The following is a 23171-nucleotide window of genomic DNA, read 5'->3' as shown; positions in this document are numbered from 1 at the left end:
GTTGTGGATGGAGAATTTAAGATCCAGAAAGTCGATACTGTGGTCTGAAACAACAGAGGTAAGTTTGATGTTGAGAGGGTTATCATTTAGCTCCATAATGAAACTATTGCACTCCTCCAAAGGACCAGACCATATCAGCAGAATGTCATCGATGTAACGTTGCCACACCAATACATTAGATCGAAAAGCCTGATGTTTATACACAGTCACCTCCTCCCACCATCCAAGAAATAGGTTGGCGTATGATGGTGCACAACGTGCACCCATCGCTGTACCGGATAGCTGGCGAAAAAACTTTCTATCAAAGACAAAATAATTTTTGTCTAGGATAAAGAATAGCAGTTGGAGAATGAAGTCCTTGTGTGCTGTAACCCTATGTTCATCTTTTTCCAGAAAATACGTGACAGCCTGCATACCTGCTTGGTGCTGAATGCTGGTGTAGAGAGATTCCACGTCCATGCTCACTAGTAGCGCGCCCGCAGGGATCTCCAAGGTTTCCAAGATCTGCATAAGGTGAGTCGAATCCCTGGTGAATGATTTTAAAGAAGTCACCAAAGGCTGCAAGAAGTGGTCCACATAAATACAGGGTCGCTCGAAAATGCTTCCTATGCCGGAGACTATAGGCCTACCTGGAGGTTCAGTTAAAGACTTATGGATCTTCGGTAGGGCATAAAAAGTGGGGACCACAGGATAAGGAGTTACAAGGAAGTCCATCTCCTTTTTCGTGATAATCCTATCCGAAAATGCCCTATTGATAAGACCATCAATTTTGTCTTTAAAAACCCATGTAGGGTCAGAGGGTAATAGAGTATAACAATGCCCTACATTAAGTTGGCGCATGACCTCTTTGACATATAATTCATGTGGCCATAGGACAACGTTCCCTCCTTTATCTGCTTCGCGTATTAAAAAGTTGTTGTTAGTTGTTAAACGCCGCAAAGCCTCTCTCTCGGTCTTACCCAGATTCTCTTGTTGGTGTGCATCTGGCCTGAGTCTTTCAATGTCTTTGCATACTTTCTCGAAAAGATCTGAACTGCTGGAAATAAGGAAAACGTTGGTGTAGCTTGGGAAGGAAGTCTTCTCGTAAATCTATCCAGAGTGTCCGGAGACTCGTTTTCCTGTAACAATTCTAAAAGATCACAAAAGACACGTCTTTCATTATCCGGCAATGTGTCAATCAGGGATGGTTGATGGTATAATAATTTGAAAGTAATTTGACGACAAAACAAATATACATCTTTGACAAGAACAAATTTGTCAAGCGGGTTCATAGGGGAGAATGAAAGGCCCTTCGAAAGTACCTGTTTTTCAATATCTGAAAGTGTATAAGTAGAGAGGTTGATGATTTGTAGGTTACCTTCTGATCCATCATCACTTGGGACATCCACTATGATTTCTTGTTGAGTCTTGTTTCTCTCCGGTATGTCGGTGACCACTTCCTGTATCCTCTGCCCTTCTTGCGGGTGTAATTTGCTCTTCCTCCGACCCCGCCGACAGCGCCCTCTGCATCGCTGGGGTCCGAGGATAAAAAATCACTCGAAGAAATATCTTGTCTAGGAAGGGATTCCATTATGCCTCTAGGTTCTTCAGCGAGGGGGCGTCTATTTCCCCGATGTGACCACCTGTATGCCCTTCCATTACCAAAATCCATTTTGTCCCTATGAAATTTATTTCTTTTACGATTAATCACTTCTTTTTCAAAGGTATCAATTAGATCTTTAAGTTTCAGTTGGAACGGGCGAACAAAAGTGTCCCTATCAAAATCCACTAAAGTGCCCTCACAAACCTTAATCTCATTTTTAATTTTAATTAACAACAACTGGTCATGTTCCATTAGCATATCAATCAGTATGGTGGAGCATTTGGCGAGTCCTGTTTCCCCATGTTTTTTGGAAATCAAGAGAGACCTCCCATGCGGGAAAAATTTGTAAGCGTAACCCACGGGGTATAAATCCTGCTTTCTTATGCTCCTCAAGACTCCTAATGTTCCACCATACTTTTGTTAGTGATTTATGCAAACCAATAATTTTTTGTGACAAAACCTGAAAATCAGTTTCCTTACTGGGCTCACCAACACTGGTGCTACCACCATTATTGTCAAAGAGGCCTAAAGCCCTATTGCTCCAAGCCGTTTCCCTGCTAGAAAGATCCATACTGGAAATGAACAATGATACAGCAGTATTAAGAAATCAAACAACTGAAAAATTACCTAAAATCTTTCCTGATGTGCCACAACTCCAGAAAAGGGAGAAACTAGTGTCGCCCCAATACATATGAACAAGTAGGAAGGGTGGAGGGCACCATCATCCTTATAACAGACTGGGATCTACCCGGGGTATGTCAAACAAAAGTACTGTCAAGAAGCAAGAGAAAAAAGGAAGACATACACATGACCGGGGATCACCAAAAAAATAACAATAATGATTATACTAAACAAATTTTATTAACCCCTTAATCCCATATGACGTACTATCCCGTCCAGGTGACCTGGGACTTAATTCCCAGTGACGGGATAGTAGGTCATATGCGATCGGCCGCGCTCACGGGGGGAGCGCGGCCGATCGCGGCCGGGTGTCAGCTGCCTATCGCAGCTGACATCCGGCACTATGTGCCAGGAGCGGTCACGGACCGCTCCCAGCACATTAACCCCCGGCACACCGCGATCAAAGATGATCGCGGTGTGCCGGCGGTGCAGGGAAGCATCGCGCAGGGAGGGGGCTCCCTGCGGGCTTCCCTGAGACGATCGGTACACGGTGATGTACTCACCGTGTACCGAGCGTCTTCTCCCTGCAGTCCCCGGATCCAAAATGGCCGCCGGGCTGCATCCGGGTCCTGCAGGGAGCACTTCCGGGTCAGGATCAGGCTGCAGCTGCAGCTCTAATCCTGCCCGGCTGTATGTCAGATCACCGATCTGACAGAGTGCTGTGCACACTGTCAGATCGGTGATCTGTGATGTCCCCCCCTGGGACAAAGTGAAAAAGTAAAAAAAAAAATTTCCACACTTGTAAAAAAAATTTAAAAAAAAATTCATAAATAAAGCAGAAAAAAAAAAATATTATTCCCATAAATACATTTCTTTACCTAAAAAAAAAACAAAAAAACAATAAAAGTACACATATTTAGTATCGCCGCGTCCGTAATGACCCGACCTATAAAACTGGCCCACTAGTTAACCCCTTCAGTGAACACCGTAAGAAAAAAAAAAAACAAGCCAAAAAAAAACAACGCTTTATTATCATAACGCTGAACAAAAAGTGGAATAACACGCGATCAAAAAGACGGATATAAATAACCATGGTACCTCTGAAAACGTCATCTTGTCCCGCAAAAAATGAGCCACCATATAGCATCATAACCAAAAAAATAAAAAAGTTATAGTCCTCAGAATAAAGCGATGCCAAAATAATTGTTTTTGTATAAAATAGCTTTTATTGTATAAAAGCGCCAAAACATAAAAAAAATGATATAAGTAAGGTATCGCTGTAATCGTACTGACCCGAAGAATAAAACTGCTTCATCAATTTTACCAAACGCGGAACGGTATAAACGCCTCCCCCAAAAGAAATTCATGAATAGCTGGTTTTTGGTCATTCTGCCTCACAAAAAATCGGAATAAAAAGCGATCAAAAACGGTCACGGGTCCGAAAATGTAACCGATAAAAACGTCAACTCGTCCCGCAAAAAACAAGACCTCACATGACTCTGTGGACCAAAATATGGAAAAATTATAGGTCTCAAAATGTGGAGACGCAAAAACTGCTATAAAAAGCGTCTTTTAGTGTGTGACGGCTGCCAATCATAAAAATCTGATATAAAAAACGCTATAAAAGTAAATCAAACCCCCCTTCATCACCCCCTTAGTTAGGCTAGGTTCACATTGCGTTAATGGGTTAACGCTAACGGACAGCGTTGCACGGCGAAAATGTCACAATTAACGCCGTGCAACGGGTCCGTTAGCACAACCATTGACAGCAATGTGATTTTCGGGTGTAGCGCATCGCTAGAGCGTGCCATTTTCGGCTCGCGCTAGCAAGATGCCATTCTTTTATGGCACGCCTCAGACGCTGTTTGCAGCGTCAGCCGTGCGCCCGAGGTCCGATCCCCGATCTTCCAGAGCGGGGACGTTAACGCGACCACTAAACACGACACCTAAAAAGACATTGCGTTAGCGCAATCCGCTAGTGCTAAACGGATTTCCCTAATGCAATGTGAACCTAGCCTTAGGGAAAAATAATAAAATTTAAAAAAATGTATTTCTTTCCATTTTCCCATTAGGGTTAGGGCTAGGGTTAGGGCTAGGGTTAGGGCTAGGGTTAGGGTTTGGATTACATTTACGGTTGGGATTAGGGTTGGGATTAGAATTAGGGGTGTGTCAGGGTTAGGTGTGTGGTTAGGGTTACAGTTGGGATTAGGGTTAGGGGTGCGTTTGGATTAGGGTTTCATTTATAATTGGGGGGTTTCCACTGTTTAGGCACATCAGGGGCTCTCCAAACGCGACATGGCGTCCGATCTCAATTCCAGCCAATTCTGCATTGAAAAAGTAAAATAGTGCTCCTTCACTTCTGAGCTCTCCCATGCGCCCAAACAGGGGTTTACCCCAACATATGGGGTATCATCGTACTCGAGACAAATTGGACAACAACTTTTTTGGTCCAAGTTCTCTTGTTATCCTTGGGAAAATAAAAATTTGGGGGGCTAAAAATCATTTTTGTGTGAATAAAAAGGATTTTTTATTTTCACGGCTCTGCGTTGTAAACTGTAGTGAAACACTTGGGGGTTCAAAGTTTTCACAACACATCTAGAAAAGTTCCGTGGGAGGTCTAGTTTCTAATATGGGGTCACTTGTGGGGGGTTTGTACTGTTTGGGTACATCAGGGGCTCTGCAAATGCAACGTGACTCCTGCAGACCAATCCATCTAAGTCTGCATTCCAAATGGCGCTCCTTCCCTTCCGAGCTCTGCCATGCGCCCAAACAGTGGTTCCCCCCCACATATGGGGTATCAGCGTACTCAGGACAAATTGGACAACAACTTTTGGGGTCCAATTTATTCTGTTACCCTTGTGAAAATACAAAACTGGGGGCTAAAAAATAATTTTTGCGAAAAAAAACAAACTGATTTTAACGGCTCTACGTTATAAACTGTAGTGAAACACTTGGGGGTTCAAAGCTCTCAAAACACATCTAGATAAGTTCCTCAGGGGGTCTAGTTTCCAAAATGGTGTCACTTGTGGGGGGTTTTAATGTTTAGGCACATCAGGGGCTCTCCAAACCAACATGGCGTCCGATCTTAATTCCAGTCAATTTTGCATTGAAAAGTCAAATGGTGCTCCTTCCCTTCCGAGCTCTGCTATGCACCCAAAAAGTGGTTTACCCCCACATATGGGGTATCGTCGCACTCAGGACAAATTGCACAACAACTTTTGTGGTCTAATTTCTTCTCTTACCCTTGGGAAAATAAAAAATTGGTGGCAAAAATATTATTTTTGTGAAAAAATATGATTTTTTATTTTTACGGCTCTGCATTATAAACTTCTGTGAAGCACTTGTTGGGTCAAAGTGCTCACCACACATCTAGATAAGTTCCTTAAGGGGTCTACTTTTCAAAATGGTGTCACTTGTGAGGGGTTCCAATGTTTAGGCACATCAGGGGCTCTCCAAACGCAACATGGCGTCCCATCTAAATTCCAGTCAATTTTGCATTGAAAAGTCAAATGGCGCTCCTTTCCTTCCGAGCTCTGCCATACGCCCAAACAATGGTTTACACCCATATATGGGGTATCAGCGTACTCAGGACAAATTGGCCAACAATTTTTGAGGTCCAATTTCTTCTCTTACTCTTGGGAAAATAAAAAATTGGGGGCGAAAAGATCATTTTTGTGAAAAAATATGATTTTTTATTTTTACGGCTCTGCATTATAAACTTCTGTGAAGCAATTGGTGGGTCAAAGTGGTCACCACACATCTAGATAAGTTCCTTAGGGTGTCTACTTTCCAAAATGGTGTCACTTGTGGGGGGTTTCAATGTTTAGGCACATGAGGGGCTCTCCAAACGCAACATGGCGTCCCATCTCAATTCCTGTCAATTTTGCATTGAAAAGTCAAATGGCGCTCCTTTCCTTCCGAGCTCTGCCATGCGCCCAAACAGTGGTTTAACCCCACATATGGGGTATCAGCGTACTCAGTACAGATTGTACAACAATGTTTGGCATCCATTTTATCCTGTTACCCTTGGTAAAATAAAACAAATTGGAGCTGAAATAAATTTTGTGTGAAAAATAGTTAAATATTCATTTTTATTTAAACATTCCAAAAATTCCTGTGAAACCCCTGAAGGGTTAATAAACTTCTTGAATGTGGTTTTGAGCACCTTGAGGGGTGCAGTTTTTAGAATGGTGTCACACTTGGGTATTTTCTATCATATAGACCCCTCAAAATGACATCAAATGAGATGTGGTCCCTAAAAAAAAATGGTGTTGTAAAAATGAGAAATTGCTGGTCAACTTTTAACCCTTATAACTCCCTAACAAAAAAAAATTTTGGTTCCAAAATTGTGCTGATGTAAAGTAGACATGTGGCAAATGTTACTTATTAAGTATTTTGCGTGACATATCTTTGTGATTTAAGGGCATAAAAATTTAAGGTTGGAAAATTGCGAAATTTTCTAAATTTTCGCCAAATTTCCGTTTTTTTCACAAATAAACGCAAGTTATATCGAATAAATGTTACCACTAAAATGAAGTACAATATGTCACGAGAAAACAGTGTCAGAATCGCCAGGATCCGTTGAAGCGTTCCAGAGTTATAACCTCATAAAGGGACAGTGGTCAGAATTGTAAAAATTGGCCCGGTCATTAACGGGCAAACCACCCTCGGGGCTTAAGGGGTTAAGGTCAAAAACAAGACATAGCACACAATAAAAAAATTTAAAAACCAAACAGGTACATCCCTAAATAGGGAATACCCCCCAAGACCAGATCAAGGCTAATACTATAATTATAATACAAGCATCTCACAGCCGATACATGACATGATGAACAGATGGTAAATAGAAAAGCGCATAAAAAATGTACAAACAATTGCTGAGGAGCAGAATAATACAATCTGCCCTACAGACACAGATTTGTTATGGCCATAACAAAAACAGAAATACAATACAGTAAATAACCAATTATACTGTTGTACATATAAATGCATACACCTAATGTGCTAAAAAGGGGGCCCCAAATGAAAAGTACCAAATGCAGGGTGTACAACGTCTGTAATGTGGGGGAAACAAGCAATACTGAACCCCACAAAAACCTGGGTATGGACCCACAGAAAAAAGTATGTAGATATCGCACCTGCCTATCAAAATTAGCTAGATGAAACGAGAAAAATGTGTATACACACAATGTACAATAACTGATAGAGCAGGAGCTAATAAATACAAAACAGACCTGCACCCTACATGAGTCTAATATATATATATGTCATATGCCCAATAACAGTCTATAATATAGGAAAAGGGAAATTGCATAAACCCCATAGACTAAATGTAAGAGCCATATAGATCACAGATAAAAAAGCCCTATCACTTTCTTGACTGCCTATAGGCAGTATTTGAATGGAGAAAAAGAGGCATACAGGTACGCACAAAGGTGAGCAAAAGAAAGGAGGCCATATGCGCCAAAGATAACTGCCCAGAGCTGAAACCGGCACTAGAGCAGCATACCACTGGTCAAGGGGGGGACAAAAAGAGCCCAACGCGTGTCGCCACAGCGTGGCTTCGTCAGGAGCAAGTGCTGATGTCCACACATTGACTACTATTTATACAAATAAATCAAGAGAAAGTATCATACCAGCTGAGCGGATCTTCAAGCAGGTGGTGGAGGTAAATGCCATAATAACGCTGCGGCGCCATAATGAGAGGCGGAAGTGCCCCAGCGTCATGCACACCCAGCAAAGAAAGGTGTACCAATATGGCGGAGTATGACAAAAGTGCGCATGCGCCAAGCTCCATTGGTAACAAATTGCCATCCATTACGGATGCCTATAGCACACAAAAAGAGGAGTACCAGGATGAAGGCAGATAAGAGCTGTACGCAGGCGCTAAATAACACTATCAAGGACAGCTATAATACCTTGGAAAAATCACTCAAAAAAGAGAATGTAATAAATCCCACATTAGTAAGTCCCCTAAGTGATAAGGAGCAACGTATTATGCGAAACAGCATACTAGACAGTAGGAGTATCACAGCACAAGATGTAGCCAGGTATGCCAAAATTGCGGACACTGTCGTAACTGCGTTTGCGCGGAAGCTAATAACACACATCGTACCAATCATTGCAGGCACCCATGACAGACACCAAAGGGGCATACAAAGATGAAGGCATATTAGCACCGTACGCCGGCGCCAAATATGTAAATTGAGGGTGAAGGAGTCACCTCATCAGACAAAATAATAACATAAGGTGGACATAATTTAAGTCCCACACAGGTATGTCATATAGATAATATAGACCAGTACAAAAACGATGTACATATGCTATTTGATAGGATCACTATATAAAATGAAAAATCGACAAATTACTATTATCTCCTTGATTTGATTTTTTTCGATTTTTTTCAGTTTTCTCGTTCCAAGTGTATGGCACCTTCATTTAGTTAGACACATGTTTTGTCGTATCGTTTTTGTACTGGTCTATATTATCTATATGACATACCTGTGTGGGACTTAAATTATGTCCACCTTATGTCATTATTTTGTCTGATGAGGTGACTCCTTCACCCTCAATTTACATATTTGGCGCCGGCGTACGGTGCTAATATGCCTTCATCTTTGTATGCCCCTTTGGTTTCTGTCATGGGTGCCTGCAATGATTGGTACGATGTGTGTTATTAGCTTCCGCGCAAACGCAGTTACAACAGTGTCCGCAATTTTGGCATACCTGGCTACATCTTGTGCTGTGATACTCCTACTGTCTAGTATGCTGTTTTGCATAATACGTTGCTCCTTATCACTTAGGGGACTTACTAATGTGGGATTTATTACATTCTCTTTTTTGAGTGATTTTTTTCAAGGTATTATAGCTGTCCTTGATAGTGTTATTTAGCGCCTGCGTACAGCGCTTATCTGCCTTCATCCTGGTACTCCTCTTTTTGTGTGCTATAGGCATCCGTAATGGATGGCAATTTGTTACCAATGGAGCTTGGCGCATGCGCACTTTTGTCATACTCCGCCATATTGGTACACCTTTCTTTGCTGGGTGTGCATGACGCTGGGGCATTTCCGCCTCGCACTATGGCGCCGTGGCGTTATCGTGGCAACATGCTGTTAATGTATTCCGGCGCATGCGCATTCATGTCACACCCCGCCATATTGATACACCTTTTTTTGCTGGGTGTGCATGACGCTGGGGCACTTCCGCCTCTCATTATGGCGCCGCAGCGTTATTATGGCATTTACCTCCACCACCTGCTTGAAGATCCGCTCAGCTGGTATGATACTTTCTCTTGATTTATTTGTATAAATAGTAGTCAATGTGTGGACATCAGCACTTGCTCCTGACGAAGTCACGCTGTGGCGACACGCGTTGGGCTCTTTTTGTCCCCCCCTTGACCAGTGGTATGCTGCTCTAGTGCCGGTTTCAGCTCTGGGCAGTTATCTTTGGCGCATATGGCCTCCTTTCTTTTGCTCACCTTTGTGCGTACCTGTATGCCTCTTTTTCTCCATTGAAATACTGCCTGTAGGCAGTCAAGAAAGTGATAGGGCTTTTTTATCTGTGATCTGTATGGCTCTTACATTTAGTCTATGGGGTTTATGTAATTTCCCTTTTCCTATATTATAGACTGTTATTGGGCATATGACATATATATATATTAGACTCATGTAGGGTGCAGGTCTGTTTTGTATTTATTAGCTCCTGCTCTATCAGTTATTGTACATTGTGTGTATACACATTTTTCTCGTTTCATCTAGCTAATTTTGATAGGCAGGTGCGATATCTACATACTTTTTTCTGTGGGTCCATACCCAGGTTTTTGTGGGGTTCAGTATTGCTTGTTTCCCCCACATTACAGACGTTGTACACCCTGCATTTGGTACTTTTCATTTGGGGCCCCCTTTTTAGCACATTAGGTGTATGCATTTATATGTACAACAGTATAATTGGTTATTTACTGTATTGTATTTCTGTTTTTGTTATGGCCATAACAAATCTGTGTCTGTAGGGCAGATTGTATTATTCTGCTCCTCAGCAATTGTTTGTACATTTTTTATGCGCTTTTCTAATTACCATCTGTTCATCATGTCATGTATCGGATGTGAGATGCTTGTATTATAATTATAGTATTAGCCTTGATCTGGTCTTGGGGGGTATTCCCTATTTAGGGATGTACCTGTTTGGTTTTTAAATGTTTTTATTGTGTGCTATGTCTTGTTTTTGACCTTAATAAAATTTGATTAGTATAATCATTATTGTTATTTTTTTGGTGATCCCCGGTCATGTGTATGTCTTCCTTTTTTCTCTTGCTTCTTGACAGTACTTTTGTTTGACATACCCCGGGTAGATCCCAGTCTGTTATAAGGATGATGGTGCCCTCCACCCTTCCTACTTGTTAAGAAATCAGGTTTTGATGCAGAAAAAAAGCAGCAAAAACACCCAGTGTGAACTTACCCCAATTGTTGTGAATTCTGTTGTCAAGCTCCCTCCTGTGGTCATGAATGGTACTTCGGCTGGTTCTGTCCATGGGCTGCCTCTGTTGGTTGTGAGTGGGGCTGCGGCTTCTGAGTTTCCTTCCACAGGTGACGAGGTTAATTCGTTAGCTGGCTGCTCTATTTTACTCCACTTAGATCATTGCTCCATGCCACCTGTCAATGTTTCAGTATTGGTCTTGTTCCCTCCTGGATCGTTCTTGTGACCACCTGTCTTCCCAGCAGAAGCTAAGCTCCTGCTTGTTTTTCTTTAGTTTGCTATTTTTCTGTCCAGCTTGCTATTTTGATTTTTGTCTTGCTTGCTGGAAGCTCTGGGACGCAGAGGGAGCGCCTCCGCACCGTGAGTCGGTGCGGAGGGTCTTTTGCGCCCTCTGCGTGGTCTTTTTGTAGTTTTTTGTGCTGACCGCAAAGTTACCTTTCCTATCCTCAGTCTGTTCAGTAAGTCGGGCGTCACTTTGCTAATTCTATTTCATCTCTGTGTTTGTATTTTCATCTTTACTCACAGTCATTATATGTGGGGGGCTGCCTTTTCCTTTGGGGAATTTCTCTGAGGCAAGGTAGGCTTATTTTTCTATCTTCAGGGCTAGCTAGTTCCTTAGGCTGTGTCGAGTTGCATAAAGAGCGTTAGGAGCAATCCACGGCTATTTCTAGTGTGTGTGATAGGATTAGGGATTGCGGTCAGCAGAGTTCCCAGGTCTCAGAGCTCGTCCTATATTATTTGTAACTATCAGGTCATTCCGTGTGCTCTTAACCACCAGGTCCATTATTTTCCTTACCACCAGGTCATAACAGTACAGATGGCCCAAAGTATTAATGCATCTCAATAGAGGGATAAGAGAAGTTCTGAGACCATTTATTTTTCTTTGCAGTGTGTTTTGTCTCTCTTTTCCCCTTTACATCTGGGTGGTTCAGAACACAGGTGTAGACATGGACATTCAAGGTCTGTCCTCTTTGATAGATAATCTCACTATAAGTGTACAAAACATTCAAGATTTTGTGGTTCAGAATCCGATGTTAGAGCCTAGGATTCCAATTCCTGATTTGTTTTTTGGGGATAGATCTAAGTTTCTGAATTTCAAAAATAATTGTAAATTGTTTCTTGCTTTGAAACCTCGCTCCTCAGGTGACCCTGTTCAACAAGTGAAAATCATTATTTCTTTTTTACATCGCGACCCTCAAGACTGGGCATTTTCCCTTGCGCCAGGAGATCCGGCATTGCGTGATGTTGATGCGTTTTTTCTGGCGCTTGGATTGCTTTATGATGAACCAAATTCAGTGGATCAGGCAGAGAAAATCTTGCAGGCTTTGTGTCAGGGTCAGGATGAAGCGGAGGTGTACTGTCAGAAGTTTAGGAAGTGGTCTGTACTGACTCAGTGGAATGAATGTGCCCTGGCAGCAATTTTCAGAAAGGGTCTCTCTGAAGCCCTTAAGGATGTCATGGTGGGATTTCCCATGCCTGCTGGTCTGAATGAGTCTATGTCTTTGGCCATTCAGATCGATCGACGCTTGCGTGAGCGTAAAGCTGTGCACCATTTGGCGGTATTATCTGAGCATAGACCTGAGCCTATGCAATGTGATAGGACTTTGACCAGAGCTGAACGGCAGGAACACAGACGTCGGAATGGGCTGTGTTTTTACTGTGGTGATTCCACTCATGCTATCTCCGATTGTCCTAAGCGCACTAAGCGTTTCGCTAGGTCTGCCACCATTGGTACGGTACAGTCGAAATTTCTTTTGTCCGTTACTCTGATTTGCTCTTTGTCATCCTATTCTGTTATGGCATTTGTGGATTCAGGCGCTGCCCTGAATTTGATGGACTTGGAGTTTGCTAGGTGCTGTGGTTTTTTCTTGGAGCCCTTGCAGTATCCTATTCCATTGAGAGGAATTGATGCTACGCCTTTGGCCAAGAATAAGCCTCAGTACTGGACCCAATTGACCATGTGCATGGCTCCTGCACATCAGGAGGATATTCGCTTTTTGGTGTTGCATAATCTGCGTGATGTGGTCGTTTTGGGGTTGCCATGGCTACAGGTCCATAATCCAGTATTGGATTGGAAATCAATGTCTGTGTCCAGCTGGGGTTGTCAGGGGGTACATGGTGATGTTCCATTTTTGTCTATTTCGTCATCCACCCCTTCTGAAGTCCCGGAGTTTTTGTCGGATTACCGGGATGTATTTGATGAGCCCAAATCCAGTGCCCTACCTCCTCATAGGGATTGCGATTGTGCTATCAATTTGATTCCTGGTAGTAAGTTTCCTAAGGGCCGACTGTTCAATTTATCTGTGCCAGAGCACGCCGCTATGCGGAGTTATGTAAAGGAATCCTTGGAGAAGGGTCATATTCGCCCGTCGTCGTCACCATTAGGAGCAGGGTTCTTTTTTGTGGCCAAGAAGGATGGTTCTTTGAGACCTTGTATTGATTACCGCCTTCTTAATAAGATCACAGTCAAATTTCAGTATCCTTTGCCGCTGCTGTCTGATTTGTTTGCTCGGATTAAGGGGGCTTGTTTGTTCACCAAGATAGATCTTCGTGGTGCGTATAATCTTGTGCGTATTAAACAGGGCGATGAATGGAAAACAGCATTTAATACGCCCGAGGGCCATTTTGAGTACCTGGTTATGCCATTCGGGCTTTCCAATGCTCCATCAGTATTTCAGTCCTTTATGCATGACATCTTCCGAGAGTACCTGGATAAATTCCTGATTGTATATTTGGATGATATTTTGGTCTTTTCGGATGATTGGGAGTCTCACGTGAAGCAGGTCAGAATGGTGTTCCAGGTCCTTCGTGCGAATTCTTTGTTTGTGAAGGGGTCAAAGTGTCTCTTTGGAGTTCAGAAGGTTTCATTTCTGGGTTTCATTTTTTCCCCTTCTACTATCGAGATGGACCCTGTTAAAGTCCAGGCCATTTATGATTGGACTCAGCCGACATCTCTGAAGAGTCTGCAAAAGTTCCTGGGCTTTGCTAATTTTTATCGTCGCTTCATCAGTAATTTTTCTAGTATTGCTAAACCGTTGACTGATTTGACCAAGAAGGGTGCTGATGTGGTCAATTGGTCTTCTGCGGCTGTGGAAGCTTTTCAGGAGTTAAAGCGTCGTTTTTCTTCTGCCCCTGTGTTGTGCCAGCCAGATGTTTCGCTCCCGTTTCAGGTCGAGGTTGATGCTTCTGAGATTGGAGCAGGGGCTGTTTTGTCGCAAAGAAGTTCTGATGGCTCGGTGATGAAACCATGTGCCTTCTTTTCTAGAAAGTTTTCGCCTGCTGAGCGCAATTATGATGTTGGCAATCGAGAGTTGTTGGCCATGAAGTGGGCATTCGAGGAGTGGCGTCATTGGCTTGAAGGAGCCAAGCATCGCGTGGTGGTCTTGACGGATCACAAGAATTTGACTTATCTCGAGTCTGCCAATCGGTTGAATCCTAGACAGGCTCGTTGGTCGCTATTTTTCTCCCGCTTTGATTTTGTGGTTTTGTACCTTCCGGGATCTAAGAATGTGAAGGCTGATGCCCTGTCAAGGAGTTTTGTGCCCGACTCTCCGGGTGTTCCTGAGCCGGCGGGTATTCTCAAAGAGGGGGTAATTTTGTCTGCCATCTCCCCTGATTTGTGGTGGGTGCTGCAAACATTTCAGGCTGATAGACCTGACCGTTGCCCAGCGGAGAAACTGTTTGTCCCTGATAAATGGACTAGTAGAGTTATCTCTGAGGTTCATTGTTCGGTGTTGGCTGGTCATCCTGGAATCTTTGGTACCAGAGATTTGGTGGCTAGATCCTTTTGGTGGCCGTCTTTGTCGCGGGATGTGCGTTCTTTTGTGCAATCCTGTGGGACTTGTGCTCGGGCTAAGCCCTGCTGTTCTCGTGCCAGTGGGTTGCTTTTGCCCTTGCCGGTCCCGAAGAGGCCCTGGACGCATATCTCTATGGATTTTATTTCGGATCTCCCTGTCTCTCAAAAGATGTCAGTCATTTGGGTGGTTTGTGATCGCTTCTCTAAGATGGTCCATTTGTTACCCTTGTCTAAATTGCCTTCCTCCTCTGATTTGGTGCCATTGTTTTTCCAGCATGTGGTTCGTTTGCATGGCATTCCGGAGAACATCGTTTCGGACAGAGGTTCCCAGTTTGTTTCGAGGTTTTGGCGAGCCTTTTGTGCTAGGATGGGCATTGATTTGTCTTTTTCCTCGGCTTTCCATCCTCAGACAAATGGCCAAACGGAACGAACTAATCAGACTTTGGAAACATATCTGAGATGCTTTGTTTCTGCTGATCAGGATGATTGGGTGTCCTTTTTGCCTTTGGCTGAGTTCGCCCTTAATAATCGGGCCAGCTCGGCTACTTTGGTTTCGCCGTTTTTCTGCAATTCTGGTTTCCATCCTCGTTTCTCTTCAGGGCAGGTTGAGTCTTCGGACTGTCCTGGTGTAGATACTGTGGTGGATAGGTTGCAGCAGATTTGGACTCATGTGGTGGACAATTTAACATTGTCCCAGGAGAAGGCTCAATGTTTCGCTAACCGCCGGCGCTGTGTGGGTCCCCGACTTCGTGTTGGGGATTTGGTTTGGTTGTCGTCTCGTTATGTTCCTATGAAGGTTTCCTCTCCTAAGTTTAAGCCTCGTTTCATTGGTCCGTATAAGATTTCTGAGGTTCTCAATCCTGTGTCGTTTCGTTTGACCCTTCCAGCTTCTTTTGCCATCCATAATGTATTCCATAGGTCGTTGTTGCGGAGATACGTGGCGCCTGTGGTTCCATCCGTTGATCCTCCTGCCCCGGTGTTGGTTGAGGGGGAGTTGGAGTATGTGGTGGAGAAGATTTTGGATTCTCGTATTTCGAGACGGAAACTCCAGTACCTGGTCAAGTGGAAGGGTTATGGTCAGGAAGATAATTCCTGGGTCTTTGCCTCCGATGTTCATGCTGCCGATCTGGTTCGTGCCTTTCATTTGGCTCGTCCTGGTCGGCCTGGGGGCTCTGGTGAGGGTTCGGTGACCCCTCCTCAAGGGGGGGTACTGTTGTGAATTCTGTTGTCAAGCTCCCTCCTGTGGTCATGAATGGTACTGCGGCTGGTTCTGTCCATGGGCTGCCTCAGTTGGTTGTAAGTGGGGCTGCGGCTTCTGAGTTTCCTTCCACAGGTGACGAGGTTAATTCATTAGCTGGCTGCTCTATTTAACTCCACTTAGATCATTGCTCCATGCCACCTGTCAATGTTCCAGTATTGGTCTTGTTCACTTCTGGATCGTTCTTGTGACCTGTCTTCCCAGCAGAAGCTAAGTTCCTGCTTGTTTTTCTTTAGTTTGCTATTTTTCTGTCCAGCTTGCTATTTTGATTTTTGTCTTGCTTGCTGGAAGCTCTGGGACGCAGAGGGAGCACCTCTGCACCGTGAGTCGGTGCGGAGGGTCTTTTGCGCCCTCTGCGTGGTCTTTTTGTAGTTTTTTGTGCTGACCGCAAAGTTACCTTTCCTATCCTCAGTCTGTTCAGTATGTCGGGCCTCACTTTGCTAAATCTATTTCATCTCTGTGTTTGTATTTTCATCTTTACTCACAGTCATTATATGTGGGGGGCTGCCTTTTCCTTTGGGGAATTTCTCTGAGGCAAGGTAGGCTTATTTTTCTATCTTCAGGGCTAGCTACTTCCTTAGGCTGTGTCGAGTTGCATAGGGAGCGTTAGGAGCAATCCACGGCTATTTCTAGTGTGTGTGATAGGATTAGGGATTGCAGTCAGCAGAGTTCCCACGTCTCAGAGCTCGTCCTATATTATTTGTAACTATCAGGTCATTCCGTGTGCTCTTAACCACCAGGTCCATTATTGTCCTTACCACCAGGTCATAACACCCAATAGATTATATGTCAGTAACAAATCAGTGGAGAAAAAGTCAGTCTTTGTTCCAGGGTTTTAGGAGGGGTTGTAAGGTGTTGAAAAGTACCATAGCGAAATGGATTAGAGAAGTCATTAAGTTAGCCTACTCCGCCAGTGTTATTCTGACTCCAAAAGGCTTAAAGGCTCATTCCACCAGAGCTGTCACAACATCTTGGGCGGAGAAGGCGTATGTATCCATTGACCAAATATGCAAGACCGCAACATGGTCCTCACCTTCAACATTGCTTAGGCACAATACGTTGGATCTCACCACCTCTGCTGAGCTAACCTTTGGTAGAAGAGTGGTGCAAGCGGTGGTCCCTCCCTAAAGTGGATTAGTTTCTCTTTAAATCTCTCAGGTGTGTTGTTATGGGTGAAAGGAAAATGCCAAACTTACTTACCAGTATTCGTTTTTTTCCAGAGTCCATGATGGCACCCTTGTATTTCACCCCTATAAGTAAGTTTGGTGTTCACTATAGAATTTAAGTTCATGTTGGGTGAAATGGTAAATTGGTGTTAGTTGTACATATAATTATTTGGAGGTCTTCTCATGCTGTGTAACTCAACTGATGTGGGGGAGAGGTACCGCCCTGTTATGTCAGTAGGTTTCCTGTCCTTGGTGAGCAGATCCCTCTCTCAGGTGTGCTGTCATGGACTGTGGGGAAAAACGATTATGGTAATAATTTTTGGTATCTCATAAAGCTGTTCTTCACCAGATTCAAGTATAAGAAAGTACATAATCCACTTTTTAAATTTGAATTTCAAATAGATTGCTATGCAAAGTCGTCCGCAGTGTCTAACAAAAAATCCCCATCCAATTAAAAAATATACTGTATTGATATATTATAAAGGATTCCAGATCAAAACGTCAATTGCAAGGAAGTGGCACTCATATTTTGAGAGTCTTATACTAAGCCACATACGAAATCAAGACTAAAAGAGTTAGGTGGGAGGGAGAGGATAAAAAAACATCAATCATTTCCCCAAATGTTTACCCCATTTCTATCCCTACCAAACCATAAAGGTTGGCACCCTAGATAAGGCACGCAAGTTATGACGACCCATTTCTAGTCCAGATCTTCTATAAGGCTTGTGCCACTACTTTGCAATTGATGTTTTGATCAAGAATTCTTTATGAATTTTCCTTTTTAATAGGTATCAATAAAGTGTATTTTTTAACCCCTTAGTGATGGAGCCAAATTTTTGAAATCTGACCAGTGTCACTTTATGTGGTAATAACTCTGGAATGCTTCAACATATCTGAGTAATTTTGAGACTGTTTTTTCGTAACACGTTATACTTTATGATAAAGGTAAATTTAGATCGATATATTATGTGCTTATTTATAAAAAAAATCAGAAATTTGAGAAAAATGTTTAAAAAAATAGCAATTTTCAAACAATGATTATCCTTTGAATCCAGATGGTCATACCATAAAAAAATTAATAAATAACATTCGCCCACATATCTGCTTTACATCAGCACCATTTGTAAAATGCTCTTTTATTTTGTTAGCATTTTAGAAGGTTTAAAAATGTAGCAGTGATTTTTCATTTTTTCAGGGAAATTTACAAAATTTATTTTTTTAGGGACCTATCCATGTTTGACGTGCCTTTAGGGGTCTTATATATTGGGAAACTCGCAAAAGTTATACCATTTAAAAACAGCACCCCCTGACATATTGAAAACAGCAGTCAGGTAGTTTATTAACTCTTCAGTTGATTTTCAGGAATTAATGCAAAGTGGCATGACAGAAATGAAAATGTGCATTTTTACCACCTAAATGCCACTAACTTCTGAACAGGTTACAACAGCCGTCAGACTCTAAGGTCGCTATTTGGTCATGAATTGCCATGGCAAACATCAGGACCACACAATCATGATCTGATGGCACCAATTGGGATACAGAGGAAGCCCCCACACTCTGTTAACCATTCATATGATGTAGTACTAGTCACTATTGACAGCAGCATCTAAGGGGTTAAACGTATTTGGACGGTGCAAACACTGATTGTGACTGATGCAGCAAGTTGTCAGCTATAGTGCACAGTTTATAGCTGCTGGATTGTCACCTGTATATGGATGCTATTCTCTTATATCTCAAGTCAGTTAAAAGACGTATTGTCGGACAATAAGGGGTTAAGTGGATAAGGATTTTGGTTTTGTTAGATACGTATTCTACTCTCCACACTAACGGTAACATTGTTAGTTTATTCGCACAGTCATGTGCAGTCGCATTTTTGTACTGTATTTTTCTTCCTAGAACTACATTGCTAATCGATTGCTTTACTCGATAGTTAAAGATTTCTGAATCAATGCCAATAGGTTTTGTTGAAAGAATTCTGACTTGTCACCACACCTTGCTAAAGTATGTGCTTGAAAAACAGCAACCCATTGAGTTCTGCACTAGTTCCATTATTGTCACAGGCCAACACTGACTGCCTGTTTTAAATATGTAGTACAACACTCAGGCTTTAGTTTCAGCAATAGTATGGTTACACAGTCTGAAAAGCAGAGATATTATACTGCTGAGAAGACACAAAAGGTTTTTTCTCTCTTCACTTCAAAGAGGGGAAAATTAAGAATGCAAAAGCAGTTTTGCTGCTTGTTCTGTTTTCCTTGTTTGTGACAGTACTTATGGAATAGCATATAGATTGTCCTACAGCAGGCTAAAGGTACCTTCACACTGAACAACTTAACGATATCACTAGCGATCCGTGACGTTGCAGCGTCCTGGATAGCGATATCGTTGTGTTTGACACACAGCGGCGATCTGGATCCTGCTGTGACATCGTTGGTCGGAGCTAGAAGGCCAGCACTTTATTTCATCGCTGGATCACCCGCTGACATCGCTGAATCGGCGTGTGTGATGCCGATTCAGCGATGTCTTCACTGGTAACCAGGGTAAACATTGGGTTACTAAGCGCAGGGCCGCGCTTAGTAATCCGATGTTTACCTTGGTTACCAGTGTAAATGTAAAAAAAAAAAACACTACATATTTACATTCCGGTGTCTGTCGCGTCCCCCGGCTTTCTGCTTCCCTGCACTGTGTCAGCGCCGGCTGGCCGTAAAGCAGAGCACAGCGGTGACGTCACCGCTCTGCATTATGGCCGGCGCTTACACAGTGCAGGGAAGCAGAATGCCGGGGGACGCGACAGACACCAGAATGTAAGTATGTAGTGTTTTTTTTTTTTTTACATTTACACTGGTAACCAGGGTAAACATCGGGTTACTAAGCACGGCCCTGCGCTTAGTAACCCGATGTTTACTCTGGTTACCAGGGGACTTCGGCATCCTTGGTCGCTGGAGAGCTGTCTGTGTGACAGCTCTCCAGCGACCACACAACGACGAAACAGCGACGTTGCAGCGATCGGCATCGTTGCCTAATATCGCTGCAGCATCGTTTAATGTGACGGTACCTTAAGGCCAAATTCTGAAATCTGTGTACCATGGTCCAAGTACGAGTTATGATGCTGTCTGTCTGTCTGTCCTTGGGTCTCCTGACCTGAAATTGACAACCTTCAAAGGTGTAGCTAAGGTTTTGGTTCGGGGGGGGGCAAAACTTATGAGTGGGCCCCGAACCAGGTAACCTTGATTACAACTGGGTGACGCACCCTAAGGCCGGGGTCACACTAGACCGTAATACGGACGAGTGCAGTGCGCTAAAAAATCGCATAGCACTCGCCCCAATGTTAATCTATGGGGCAGCTCCCATCATCCGATATTTTCTCGGACGTATTCCGTTAATATAGGGCCAAAGGAATTTTAGGTCCCCCTAGCCTCCTGGGCCCATGTGTTTTTGCAAAGCCTGTAACTGTTTGTGTGTGATATTTATATCAAATATTTTGTATATTTGCAGTCAATGATGTAAATAGACGCTGGCGGAGTTGCCGGGACCAATACCGCCGTGAACGACAACTTTCTGGTCGGAGTGGTGATGCAGCCCCCAAAAAAAGGAAATACCTTTATTATGACCGTCTAAATTTTCTTGCCCCGGTGATGGAGCTACGACCGTAAGTGCATGCATGTCTACAAATATTTTACACATTTTATGATGTGAATATGTAGGTATTTTTTAATATAAATAATGTTTTGTGAAATACAGAACAGAGTCAAATCTGACTGAAAGAGAGACTGGATCTGACTCAGAGTTGCTGATTGACCCTGTTGCTGAAGATGCAGAAATGGCTGGACCATCTGGGCAAGCAACAGGCAGCAACCACCCACCACCACCACCACAACCAGCAGCAGCGTCTTCCGCTCCACAGGAGGCAAATCCTGAGGTTGATGAAGGAGGCCAGAGCAGCAGTCCAACATTGGCTCTGGATACATCACCACAGCCTACTACCAGACCAAACCGTGGTCGTCGCAGAAGGGTGGCTTTGAACATTGGAACCAGGAGGCAAGTTGATACCGGGGTGTTGGACTATTTGTCCCGAGCTGCCAATGATGATGGGGAGGAAGCTTACTTCCGCAGTCTTGCCCGCTATTTACGGCCCATTCCCCGCTCGCTCAGGCTGCGGACCAGAGGTTGGATCCAAAATTTGCTATATGCGGCAACACCCCCAAACAACCCCACTAATATCTTTAATTATCTTGAACGGTGGCAAATGTCATCTACCAACCTTCTGGCGGTGCAAGACCTTCCACAGGACCAATCACAAACTGTGTCAGCACCACCCCCGCAACCTATAGCTCCCCAACAACAGCCTGCACAAACCACACAACAAGCCCAAAACAGGGGTATTTATGATTTTGCAGCACATCCCCAATCTGACCACTTGAACAGACACATGTTTGGAGGCTGGTCCCAACATGTGTCTGCTCGACATGGCCATATTGTGGGTTCTGACCAAATGGGTTAATCCAGTACCCAGGACTTGATGCCCTTCTACCCTCCACATCAAGTGTTAGCTCATACACATGATCGCAACTTGCAGCAACACCCGCAATTTATATCTGCACTAACACAGGTAGACAGAGTGGTTGGTCAACCACCCAGGCCAAGTTCCGCACATGCTGGAAACCCGCCATCACCATCACCACCCCCAACCTACCATAACCTGTAATGTTTTGGATGTTATATTTTGCCTGTCATTTTGGCTTTTTGTTGGCCTTAGTTTTTTGTGACCATGGCATGTAAAGCTGTGTTGTTTCTTTTGGTCACATTACATATGAAAATGGAAATATGTTTTTGGAATACATATATATATGCGCAGAGCAGTAAAAATTTGTTCTGAAAACAGAGTCTTATGTGTTGGTCCAGCTACATACATGATTTGTCAACTTTACACACTTACATCTTTTCATCATCAGATACATATTACACCCATTTTAGAAGCAAATTATGTGATTTATTAACTTAGAATCTAAAATAAAATTAAGGCAAAACAGCATTGTCTTGCCAAACCGTAGATCCCTCTGGTGACACAAAAAAATTGGTTAAAACAATCTGTGAAGGACGAACACGTGTAGTTGTCAAGACAGTATGTGCATAATCAATGTCATCTGCAGCAGATGATGGGCAATCATGGTCTCTTGTAAAGTTGTGAAGAACAACACATGCTTTAATCACGCCATTTACATTGCCTTCACTCAGTTGGATTGCAGACTGAAGGACCCGCCATTTTGCACTGAGAATGCCGAATGAACACTCGACCAGACGGCGGGAATGGGAAAGACGCAAATTAAAGATTCTGCGCCGGTAGTCCAGGCCTCTCCGTGGATAGGGTCTCATGACGTTCCTTGATAATTGAAAGGCCTCATCTGCAACCATCATGTAAGGGGCCGCATCCAAATTAGCCCCTGGTATGTGACTTGGGGGTGGGAGATCCAATTCATTGTTGCGCAGCCGCCGACCCATAATGGAAGAACTGAAGACTCTAGAGTCTCCAGTTCTCCCATAGGCCCCAATATCTACAATTATAAACCTGTAGTTGCTGTCGACTAGGTCCCACAGCACTACAGAGAAAAACTGTTTATAATTATAGAATTGGGTCCCTGAACCTGGCGGCTTACGCACACGGATGTGCTTTCCGTCAAGAGCCCCAATACAGTGCGGAAACTGGCATGTGTCCTGATATCCTTGAGCAATACGTAACCAGTCTGCAATTTTTGGTTCAGGCATCACCTCTTGATGGAGTCTTCTCCAGATTTCCGTGCATGTATCCCGCACAATCCCAGAAATAGTAGATTTTCCCAATAAAAACTCTAAATGCAGGGCCGCATATGATAGGCCAGTGGCAAGGAAGCTAAAAGACAAAAGAATATTGTTTTCAAATATAAAATTAACACAATACAGGGTGATATGGGGCAATAAAACCCTCTAAAAAAAAAAAAAAAGGAGATGCTATGGCTTTGATCTTTGCAAAAATTTTAGTTAAGAAAAGAAGGACAAATGATGTTGAAGTTACTTAACCATTTAAGTATCTAATTTGAATACGGGGGATCGACCAAAAAATGGGTAACAGATTGGGTCAATTAGTATTAAGGCATACCGCAAGGTAAGGATAAGGCGCTCCTCAGCTGAAATAGATTTGCGCATCCTGGTGTCCTTCTTCGTGATCCCTGGACGCAAAATCTCCAACAAAATGTCAAAGGTTTGAATCCTCATCCGACAATAGTTGAAGAACTTGTCCGGATT

At 43.3% G+C, this 23171-nt stretch overlaps 1 long non-coding RNA gene across 1 annotated transcript; it reads left to right on the top strand.

Moving 5' to 3' along the window:
• The first annotated feature begins 391 nt into the window (after nt 1-391).
• LOC138653597 (uncharacterized) lies at nt 392-21767 on the top strand. Its single transcript, XR_011315935.1, has 3 exons — nt 392-513; nt 20388-20541; nt 20634-21767. It is a non-coding gene; the product is annotated as an uncharacterized lncRNA (long non-coding RNA).
• The last annotated feature ends 1404 nt before the right edge of the window (nt 21768-23171 follow it).

The sequence above is a fragment of the Ranitomeya imitator genome, chromosome 1, assembly GCF_032444005.1.
Source record: "Ranitomeya imitator isolate aRanImi1 chromosome 1, aRanImi1.pri, whole genome shotgun sequence".
Classification (NCBI taxonomy): domain Eukaryota; kingdom Metazoa; phylum Chordata; class Amphibia; order Anura; family Dendrobatidae; genus Ranitomeya; species Ranitomeya imitator.
Note: the sequence above shows the minus strand (reverse complement) of the source record. Positions and strands in the feature narration are given on the sequence as shown.